Below are 12546 nucleotides of genomic sequence, written 5' to 3'. Positions count from 1 at the left end.
TAGTGTGAATAGCCACATTCTAACTAACTTGAACTAAGTGATATTTATAAAACACTCTACTTAATAACTGCATGACATAGACCACAACTCCATTGCCATTGCTGTGATGTTATCTCGTAGTGAACCTATAGGACAGAGTTGAACTGCCTCATTGGATTTCCAAGGCAATAAACCATTTTAGAAGCAGATTACCACATTTGAAGTGGCTAGTAGGCATGAATCACACAATACCCTGGCTAGCAGCTGAGGGTATTAACTACCGTAACACCGGTTGACCATAAACTGGACAAGATAGCAAACCTCAACACGTTTCAAGTGATTGAAATCTATAACTACACAGGAATTAATATAGAAACAAACAGAATGACAGGAAACTTCCTAAATTTTGCCAACTTAACAGCATACTTACAAGTAATATATGTATTTTAAAAATGATCTCGATGAAAATTTAAAAAATATTTTAGCTGAATGATAATACAAATGGGGGACAAACTATGAAACGCATCTAAAGATTTTCAGGGATTATTTTTAAGGATACATCATAAGAGGAAAAAGATAAAAATGTTAAAAACAATAATACAGCCTACTAAATAAGGTACAAGAGCAATTTTTATCCAAAAAAAAATCTAAATGAGGACACAATATGAAGAAAAGAATTAAATAAAACTAAAGTGGGAGACATGAGGAAAATCAATGAGCTGGCTTCAATCCAGTCAAAAATGGGCGGAAAATTTGAGCTGGAGTTTCACAAAGGAGGATATCTAATGGGCCTGTGAGCAGTCAGCAGTAAAATTAAAACCACGGAGTGATACAACTGCACACCCACAATAATGACTAAAGTGAAAAATACAGACAATAGCAAGTTGTTCTGAAAATGTTGCAAACTAGAATTATCATAGACTGTTTTGTGGGAGTATAAATTAGTTCAACAGCTTTGGGAAATTGTTTGGCACTACCTACTAAGACTAAACATATGCATGCTCTATGATCCAGGAAATTTCACTCCAACATAAATATCAAGCAAAAATGTATATATATACATTTATATATATTCTACTAAGAAGACAAATGTTCATAGCAGTAACCGCACTATCTATCACAGCCAAAAATGAGAAACAGCCCAAATGTCCATGAGCAGGAGTAAGCATAAATAAATGTGATCTATCCATGCAATTAAATACTACAGTGCAATAGAATGCGTGAGCTACAGCAACATGCAACAATACAGATCGATTGTGATCATGTAAAGCTGAGCAGAAGAAACCAGACACAAGAGAGGACTTATTTTTAACATGCAAAATAAAGGTAAACTAAGTTCTGTGCCTATATTTAAATATTCATAGTTGTAAATAATTTTTAGAAAGCTAAGAAATAAAGTTCTTATTGGTCAGAGAGAGGCAATTGAGATGCCAGAACAATTTTAATTATCAACTATGTTGACTGTCTCAGTCGTGTTCTACTTTGACCTTTAAAGTCTTTATATATTCTTTAGTCTTCTAAATGTTTGCAATAGCTCACCATTTAAAATAATATTCACAAAATGAATTATCTCTCACAAAGATAGTTGAACTTTTCTCTTTATTCTTCTATATGAATAGTATATTCCAGACATGGATTGTGTGTTGCTATACTGTGAGGATCACAATCAAAGGCATGAAACAAAATGTGTATGAATTGTTGACTAGAAAATCAATTTTCTCTGAAAAGTTTCACCCAAATAACAGTAAAAAGTTTATTTTTTATTTTTTGCAAAACTAAAATAAAAAGAAACTGGCATCATTGGATGCGCATTTTAGGTAAATTAATCTTTTGGCAATATGGTAGCCTAAATATGAAATGTAAAATAGCAACAGATTTTCTTATTCTAAAAGAGGCTGTAAAAACTAGAGTGATATTTTCTTTTTATATATTTTTTTGAATCTCTGTGTCGTTTAACTTTCAAAGATTTATCCTTGCCAACAAAATAGCATTCAAAAGAAGAGCCTCTTACTGTCACATGAAACATCCTCCACTATCCCAGGGTCACTTTCTGGCCAATTGTCTCAAGTCTGAGTCAAAAGCAATATGTGCAGTAGATGTGAATAGCGGTCCAGAAACATGGTGGGTCAATAGACTACGAAAGGACCATCTAGGACTTAAAAGACCCATGTATTAGAGAGTTATAGTCACAAAGCTAAATGGAAATGATCATTATGGTACTGTGTTTTCTTAAAAGCCACATTCAGTTATATAAATACAAAGAAAAAATACACAGTTATTTGCTTTTAACCAGGTTTGTGGTTTAACCAAACAGGTATAATAAAGAGAGGAGTACAAGGCATTGAACTTGAATACAGTGAAGTACATCTACTCCTCACTTGTCAATTATCTAATTATTCAACATTTTCACCTAGGACCATAATTAAAATCTGAAAACTGACTATTTTGAGCCTTAATGGCAAATGACAGACAGTAAAGAATGCTTAGATTCAAGATGACAGTGTCATTGGCTATCCCAGTCTGGAAACTGATTGTGGTAGCAATTATACAATTCTACATTATGTGATTGAATTATGGAATTATATATGTATTAATCCCTATTAATAATATTTTTAAAGAATTAAATTGGAAAAAATTAATTACTAAAAAAAAGAGTACATGTTAACTTAGCTGCCCCAGGATTCTCAGAGGTTTGAAGGTGACATCATCTATTGTGTGACCTGACGTGATAATCCTCCATTTTAGCACCATGACTGGTCGTTGGAACATAACCATGTTCATTAGTGAGGAGTGGGAGTAATTACAAAGATTGACGATGGACTTTAAGTCAGATAAGGAAGGTAAAGAAATAAAATCAATGGTCCCTGTGGGCTTGAAGGTCTGTAGAAGTTGAGTGATTAAAGTGTTTTTTTTTCCCTTAAAGCTATGTATTTAACTTTTTTTTTTTACAACACAACCTTATCACCTTCAAAGTATTCTCCATTACACTGAATACATTTTCCAAATCTGCTATTCCATTCTTGGAAACATTTTCTTTTCTTTTTTAAAAAATATCTTATTAGGGGCTCATACAGTTCTTATCACAATTCATACATACATCAATTGTGTAAAGCACATTTGTGCATTCATTGACCTCATCACTCTTAAAACATGTGCTCTCCACTTAAGCCCCTGGCATCAGCTCCTCATTTTTCCTCCTCCCCCCTCCTTCATGAACCCTTGATAATTTATAAATTATTATTTTGTCATAGCTTACACTGTCCGATGTCTCCCTTCACCCACTTTTCTGTTGTCCGTCCCCCAGAGAGGAGGTTATATGTAGATCCTTGTAATTGGTTCCCCCTTTCCAACCCACCCTCCCGGTATCACCATTCTCAACACTGGTCCTGAAAGAATCATCTGCCTTGGATTCCTTGTGTTTCCAGTTCCAAAAGTGTTTGTTTGTTTTTTTAAGAGGTAGTTACAGAACACGATAAGTAAAATTAAATCATGAAACAGCTACAATTATTGGTAATGAAAAGAGACCACTGATAGCTAATAGCGTACCTAATAAACCTTATAATCATGAAGAAAAGACTGAGAGTTCAGAAACAGAAATGCCAATATGTATTGAAGACTATTCCAAGTAAGAAAGAAAATAGCATAGTTAGAGATTTTTTCAAATGGAGAGGAAGTCATAGATTTGAAGAACCTGGGTGGAGGAGAGGGCAGTATCCAATAAGAGGGAGGTTGGCAACACATTATGGAGGTCGGGGAGGAGACTCAGAATAGAACAACAGTGAAAGGCAACAGAAGTAAATGCTGTCGCCTACACAATCTGCAATAAGGGTGATCTACAAATATGTGCATTGATAGACACATTGGCTGGGATAGTATGGGAGAAGTGAGAGTGTACTCACCTAGACATAGAGATTTGACAGAGAATATTTGCACCAGGATGTTTATCTTTGGTGCAGCCATATCCAAGGAAATGGTGGAGCGTATATGGAGCAAACTTATAAAAATATCTTGGACAGAACCTGGTATCTTGAGGGAATGAGGCATTAGGCCTTAGTCTGCAGAAATGCAAAGGCCAATTGGCATAACATAGTCCACAAAGTCAGCATGCTACTCTGGGGAGTAGTGACTGGGGTCTTCTTACCACAGACTCATCCATCTAAGATACAACTGTTGGTCTTTTCTTCTCTGGAGACAATAATAATGATAAAAATATCAGATAGATGGAGCCAATTACTCCAGTGAACTAATGAACGAAACAAACATCAATATCCACACACTGAAACCAGAATAACTAGATGATGCCCAGCTACTGCTCCCCAATGCTTTGAAAGAGATTGTATTAGCATATCCTAAATAGAGGGAGAGAAAGCTATGGAACCCAGCTCAAAATCATGAAGAACAGGCTTGCTGATTAGATACTGGTGGAACCCCCAAGACTATAACCCTGAATCACCTATGACTCAAAGTTTCAGCCAAACAATAGACATATCTATTTTTTTAAATGATACTATTGATTTATGCACACCTTAGAATAAGCCACCATTTGGGATCAATGGGCCATCTTTTACCCAAGGACAAAGTTCAGAAAGGTTAAGAATGGAGACCGGAAACACAGCGAGGAGATGGGATGGAAGATGATACACTGCAGGGGTTGCAACGGATGAGATGAAAGAATGGGTATGAGTCATTGACTGTAAAACTGAAACTCTGCTCTCTAATCTTCAACCCACTCACACAAATATATACCATATTGAATGAAGGGGGAAGTACAGAGTGGAGACCCAAGGCCCAAGTGTCAGCCAATGGAGATCCCCTCACAGAGGGGTTCAGGAGAGGAGATGGGTCAATTAGGGTGCGAGGTAGTACCGATGAAGAACACAGCTTTCCCCCAGATCCTGGATGCTTCCTCCCCCCAACTACCATGATCCGAATTCTACCTTGCAGGACTGGATAGGGCAGAGGTTGTACACTGGTACATATGAGGGCTGGAGAAACAGGGAATCCAGGGTGGATGATACCTTCAGGACCAAGGGTGTGAGGGGCGATGCTGGGAGAGTGGAGGGCGAGTGGGTTGGAAAGGGGGAACTGATTACAAGGACCCACATGTGACCTCTGTCCTGGGAGAGGGTCGGCAGGGAAGGGGGGGAAGGGAGACTCTGGATAGAGCAAGATATGACAAAATAACGATGTATAAATTACCAAGGGCACATGAGGGAGGGGGGAGCGGGGAGGGAGGGAAAAAAAAGAGGACCTGATGCAAAGGGCTTAAGTGGAGAGCAAATGCTTTGAGAATGATTGGGGCGGGGAAAGTATGGATGTGCTTTATACAATTGATGTATGTATATGTATGGATTGTGATAAGAGTTGTATGAGTCCCTAATAAAATATAAAAAAAGAAGAAAATGTATACAAGCATGTAAATCATGGTGTAAAATTAAAGCACATATTATTAAAGATGTATCTAAAAATAACAATGCTTTTCTCCACACTAACTGTATAGGGCAGGAATAAGTGAAGCATAACAAATCAGTAGTTGCTAAATAAACCTTGATTTTTTTTTCCCCTTATAGTTCCACAGGATCCCTGGGGGCATAGTGGGCTATGACCTGGGCTGCGGACTGCAAGATCAGCAGTTTGAAATCCCCTGCCACTCCGCAGGGAGAAGATGAGACTTTCTACTCTGTAAAGATTCCGTCTCAGAAACCCGCAGGGGAGATCTGCTTTGTCCTATTTGGCTGTAATGAGTCGGGATGGACTTGGTAACAGTAAGAGTGACAGTTCAGAGGGAGGATTCTCCTCATTCACACCAAATTGAGTTATTCACTCAAAAGTCAAGTCAGGCAAGAAATTGTTGGTGCAAGGCATGAGAACCAGAAGTCAGTTGAAGGCAAGCTAGACACAGGATCCAGAGAAAAGAGCATAAATTTTTTTTTAATTGCTCAGCACAAGTCAAGATGGCCAACTGAGCCCTGAGTCAGTGGTTTTATTAGGTAGATAACTAGTGTCTAATCGGTGTTTTCTAAGCATACTCAGTCAGGAAGTGGGGTGAGGGTGGGGGGCGCACAGGGTCACAAGCATGATATATTGCTCACACCCAGGGTTCTGATGGAGGTGTGGTTTGTACCTTCTGACACCAAAAGTTAAGTAGAAGACACATCGATCACCCCTGTGCTTCTTAGGTAGGTCAGGTCTAGTTGCAGTCAATTCCACGACCCCAGTCTCTTGATGTTTCAATTAAGCAAACATATGGTGGTTGATCTATTAAGGGACTATCTTAAAACGGGTAGTTAATTCTTGTTTTAATACACATATCAAAAAGTATGGTTAATTTACAGACTGTATCCTCCGGAAATATACGGTGGTGACTTGAGTCCCCTTCTCCAATAAGGTGGTGTAGTGAAGTGGAATTGCTGCGTATGACTCCTCTATGCACGGTCTCTGTAACCGAAAAGGATAAACTTCGAGATATACACGCATTATAATCATTTGAGCAAACCCTAAATACAGAGAATTTGGAAAGCAGCAGTGGGAAATCTACTTGAAAACACACAAGGGATCCACAATGACATTAGGTAGCTCGTTTCTCCCCAGAAATCCTGATGCCCTGAAGGCAGAGGGATGACATAATTCAAGGGCAGGGGAAAACCAGCGAAGGTTAGACATGGTCTCATGCTGCTTCCCTGGGGAGGGTCTCAAAATACACCGCGTTGTTAGCATCACAGATAGCTCATGCCAAAATGATGTCTAAGAAGGCCTTGGCGATAAACAAGGCTCCGTGAATTGATGTAAACACAATTGAAATGCTTCAAAAACAGGTGGTATGCCAAGAAATTTGGAAGGTAACCAGTCTACTGAAAGAAATGCATATTTGTACCCAAACCAAAGAGGTAATCCTATAGAATTCAGAAAACGTAGAATAATATCACTAACAGTCAAATTCATTTACATAGTCACTGACACATAGGAAAGCATCTCTCTGGTATTCTATGCTGTGACCCATGATCCAGGTACACTGGTCATGGTATTCTTTGTACTATGTCCTCTTCTGATTTGGCTTATTTCCGGCAGTTCTCTGTCATACTCCTGCAAGTTTTTTTTGAATTATTCTCAGTTAAACTTTGCTTGTGTGTGAAATGTAAAGGAATTTGATTGTGTGGGTCATAAAAATTTAGGGAAAACACAGTGAAGAATTGGAGTTCCCGAACATTTCATTGTGCTTGTGCAGAAATCAATCATTGACAAAGAGGGAGGTATTCAAATAGAACAATGGACTATTGCATTGTTTAAAATCAGAAAATGGGTGTGCCAGGGTTGTATCCCTTTACCAAACTTATCAAAGCAATGTGTTAAGCAAATTATATGAGAATCTGGACTATATGAAGGAGAACATCTCATCAAGGTGGGAAGACACATTAGCAACCTGCAATATCCAGGTATCACAGCCTTGTTTGCTGAACTTAAAAATGACTTGAACCACTTGGTGATAAAGATCAAAAGCCTCGATATGGATCCCACATATACAGAAAGAAAACAAAGATCCTCCCAACTGGACCAATAAGAACCGTTGTGATAAATGAGGAAACTATTGAAGTTGCCAAAGATTTTGTTTTACTTGGATCGATGATCAATACTCATAGAAGCACCAATTTTTAAAAACATCAACTGATGATTGCACTAACCAGTCTGCTGCCAGAGACCTTTTCAAAATCAAAGATGTCACTTTAAGAACTAAGGTGGCCCTGACTCAAGCCGATGAGTCCATGGCCTCGCCTGCTTGTGAAATCTGGGCAAGGGCTAAGGAAGATTGCAGCAGAATTCAAACATTTGAATGATGGTGTGGGATATGAGTCTTGAACTGCCAGACAAAACAAGCCTGTCTTAGAAGTACAGCCAGAATTCTCCTTGGAAGCAAGGATGGTAGCATGCCATCTCATATCATTTCAAGGTTTTTAGGGCAAACAAGTCCCCAGGAAAAAATAAAATGCTTGGTAAAGCTGTTTTTTTGTTAAGTAGTCCAGGAAAAAAAAAGTGGGGGGATTATCAGTGAAAAGGACCCCTCTGAGAAGATGGATTGACACGATGGCTGGAACAACGGTGGGTTGCCATAATTTGGAGCTGACTCAGCAGTCCCTAACAATACTCACAAAAAATATTCTATAGTTAAATTCGAATAATGGTTACACATCATTCTGAATATCCTAAGCACAGATGCATGTAAACCTTGAGTGGGCTGACTGAATTGTTCATGGATTAGATCGGTTCACAAAATTGAAAAATAATCTATCTCCTTTGCAGCTTAGTGTAGCCCTGAATCTGAAATTTCGAATAATCACGAATGGTGTGTCCAAAGGTGTTTCGCCTTGCTGCCTTCCCAGAGGCTGGAGTTTGAACATGCTGGTGGGAAAACCACCCCAGAACCAGATTAAGTCCATTCCAGTTAGGAGAGCAGCAAATTAACTAAAACACTTAGAACACAACTGGACCCACTGATATGAAGAAGATCCTACCGTACCCTGAACCATCTGTGCTAGACTCTTAGATGAAGTTTTTGTTGTTGATTTTAAACTCTAGAATCTCTATAAAGGGAGTGAAGTCTATGCCCCAATACACTTATCATTAATTTAATCCATCTTTATTTTAATGTTGTCTATGAACTTCACCTCTCTCTCTTTCCAGGGGAATTTAAAATCAAGAAGTGACAGGAGGGGCTCAAGTGTGTTTACCACTTGGCACTGGTAGTAACTTGGAAGGGATAAAAGCCCACTTAATTGAGTTGCAGGCAATAATCCTGAAGAGGTTGCATGACAGTTACTGTTCCTCCTTCTATTGGCGGTAGCTATGTCCTTACCCAGTTTCAAGCCTATTCTGTCTCTATGGCTGTACTCATTGCCATGGACCCAATGCTGACTCATAGCAACCCCTGTGGGTTGCTGAGTGTGTTAGTCCGGGTAGACCAGAGAAACAAATCCAGGGAGATTCATATGTGCCTAAGAAAGAGCTTTATATACAAGAACAATTGAACATTGAGAAAACATCCCAGCCCAGTCCAGATCAAGTTCACAAGTCTGATATTAGCCCATATGTCTGATACCAATCTATAAAGTTCTCTTCAGGTTCACGAAACACATACAATGATGCCGAATGCTGGAAGATCACCGGCCAGTGGGTTGGAAGTCTTGTGGATCCAGTGGCAGTGTAAGCATTTCGGCACTGGCCGGGGTCTTTAGGTGGTCCTCCAGTTCAGGGCACTAGCATATTTCCATGTGTCTTGTCATCTGCAATGTCTCCCAGAGAGTAAACCGAGAGAGAGTATGTCTTTTGCCTCCAAGGAGGAATACAGGAGTTCCCAGAATCCTCAGGAGAAGGCTATGCCCACACACAGACCTCATTGGCTAATAACTGATTGACAGGATAGACTCCACCCCTTCTCTCTTAATTCTCTAAAGTTGACAAATGATTATATAACTACCACACCGCGATTGTAACTTTATGAAAGTAAAAGCCCGGTCTTTCCCCCACTGAGCTGTTGGTGGTTTAGAACTGCAGACCAGGCGATTGCAGCCCAACATATAACCATTACACCAAGTATTTGCTTGGACCAGTGGTTCTCAACCTTCCTTATGATGCAATGCTTTAATACAGTTTCTTACATTGTGACCCTCAACCATAAAATTATTTTTGTTGCTACTTTATAACTGTAATTTTGCTACTATTATGAATTCGATGACCCCTGTGAATGGGTTGTTCCACCCCCAAATGGGTCAGGACCCACAGGTTGAAAACTGCTGGTTTTGACACAGTTCCCATGCTTCTTGGCAGTAAAGCTAACACATTTCTTCTAAATACTCCCCATTAGCAATTCATCTCAAAACTTACGTGGAAAGATTTGCTGTCCCATTGGGTATTCTTTGGTGGAACTGGTTATTTGATCCCTGTCCCATATACCATTGATGCGCTTCTCTGGAGCCAGAGAAAAACAGATGCCAAGGCAAACCATAAGAGTCTCATCTTCTCTCTAGGTTATCTGTGATAGGCTGCTACATCCACTCTGCTATTCCTAGCACTTTGTCAATCCTCTTGTGTTTACCCACTCTGCTACTCAGCACGGCAAACATGGAATGTGGATGCATGCCCACCATCACTGTGGGTTATCCTGAGCAGCACTTCATGGGCAAGCATGCTGAAGTCTACACACAAACGCAAAGAGTAAGAAAAAGAGCAGAAATGATTTTTACTAAGGAGTTTGCACCGAAGAGCGATGGTCTAGATCCTTATGTTTCAAGCTTTTGTCCCAAGGAACCATCTTATGACTCTCCTGTGGTCATGCTTTACTGAGAAGAAAGTGATGGAGGAGGAGTAAAAACAGCAAATGTGGAGGGAAAGCATTGCCAGCTTTTAAAATCAAAACTCTATGAAATCAGCTGGATCGTTTCCTTACATTTAAGAAATATATATCTTTCCAAGCCATTGTTGTCAAATTTCTGCTCCTTTTCTATATGTATTACCTCTTGGAACCCCTTATTCCAATGACCAAAGGAAACAAGGGCATACATTTTCCCTTCATAGTCTTTATTTCATTTTCCCCTGTGCACCTGAGTCCTCTCCCTGTAATAATGAACAATATAATAAGTAATAAAGCTGCAATATAGGTTTTGAAAACTTACTCCTAAATACTCAAACCCGTAACAAACAATTTTCTGCAGATTAGCTCGCTCAGAAGCCTATCCCATCTCCCACGTAGCGAAAGAATGGATACTTGGGGAAGTTCATGCTCAGTTTCACATGTCAACTACAAGAGAAAGTGAGACTCTAAAAGCCATGCTCAAAGTCAGAAGTTAAGAAATAAATCCTAAAACACGCCACAAAATAGAATGCACTTTCTTCAGGCTCCATCTACTTTGAAAAAAAAGAATATCGATAAAGGAAATAATTCTTAGATTCTTGTGGCCTGAACCTCTAGTAACAATCTTCAAGGTCGAAATGGGAAAGGAGGAAAAGGAGGCAGGTTTGAAATACGACCAGAGGGGGAAGTAGGAGAAAAGAATATGTTTGATTAACCAAGCCCCCTAGAATAAAGTATCAGATAATCACCGGCATTTATTTCTACAAGCCCTCAAATTATGGTTTCAATGGCAGAGTGTATTTCCATCCAAAATAGATTGTTCTCAGTCCAACTCCCTTCCCAGTCCAGTGATTTATCTAAGTGCCTATTGCACATTTCCAGCCAAGCATCTCAAGGAACTTCAAATTCTGCATCACAAAACTGCTATCCTCTCTCTGCCTCCTTCCCTGGTCTCTGTCCCTGGAACGGCCATCAAATGTCCATTTATTTGGTTCATTTATTTGATTTCTCTATTGCAGTGAGTCATGTAACCCCTCCTCCCAACAAACAAACACTATATCACGCAGTGGTCATTTAGTTGATTTCAACTCACAGAGGCTCAATTTGTGTTCTAGTAGACCTGTGCTCAGTAGACTTCTCCATGATTGGTTGTTTTGTTTTGTTCCGTTTGTCTTTAAGTTTGCCACCAGATTTTTCTTCTGAGATGTTACTGACTACATAGACTGACACCTCTGACCTTTGGGTTAACAGCTGAGCGTATTAACCATTTACCACCAACATATTTCCTTTAATCCCAAATGTCTGGGCTTTTAATGAAATCATAGAACTCCATCGCTGATAAGTGTAAGAAGTATTTCCCTGCAAAATACATACACATCTGTTCTGTATAGGACTTATCATCTACAGTTTTCAAAGGATAGATCCATAAACCCACCCACGAGCCCTTTTAGCAGTTTGTATATCCTAGTAAATAATTCCTGCACTATTGACCACTCTCAAAACTCCCATCAGGATGATTATTCCATAACAAGGTAAATCCTCCATGCTGTTTATCTGTAAGATAAAAATCCCAACTCTTGGGCAGAGCCTGTCATAATGGAAACACTACGCATCTCTCTACCCCCCTGATCGGCAGCCATCGTCTTCTAATGCTTAACAACTTACATTGCCCAGATGTCTTTGATCTTTAAAAATTGCTTAGGCATCACATTAAGGAGCCCTGGTGGCAGAGCAAGTGATGCTTTAGACTGCTAGACACAATGTCAGCAGTTAGCACCTACCAGCCACTCTACAGGAGCACGCGAGGCGTTCCGCCATGGAAACCCAAGCACATCTACTCTTCCCTACAGCATCATTATGAGTCAGAGTCAACTTAATGACAGTGGGCTGGTTCAGGATAGGTCTCACTTTCTCCAACGGTCTTACCAAGTGCCCTTCCTTTGTCTCTGCCTGCTGTGGCTTGGATGAGATATCAGACTGTACGCTACATCCGGTCCAGTAGGAGTTCAAAGTGGGCCTGCAGTTTTCGTCTCACAAACGAAACTCAACCTAATGCTATCGAGTTGATTCTAACGCATAGAGACCTTATACGACAAAGCAGGATTCACGTGGTGGGTTTCCAAGGCTATAAATCTTCCCAGGATTTTTTATAAAGAAATTTTTCTTTAAAGAAATTTCATCTTTCCCCAGCAGAGTGGCTGGTGGATTCAAACTGTTAATGTTCT

Source organism: Tenrec ecaudatus, chromosome 11 (genome assembly GCF_050624435.1).
Source record: "Tenrec ecaudatus isolate mTenEca1 chromosome 11, mTenEca1.hap1, whole genome shotgun sequence".
Lineage (NCBI taxonomy): Eukaryota > Metazoa > Chordata > Mammalia > Afrosoricida > Tenrecidae > Tenrec > Tenrec ecaudatus.
Note: the sequence above shows the minus strand (reverse complement) of the source record.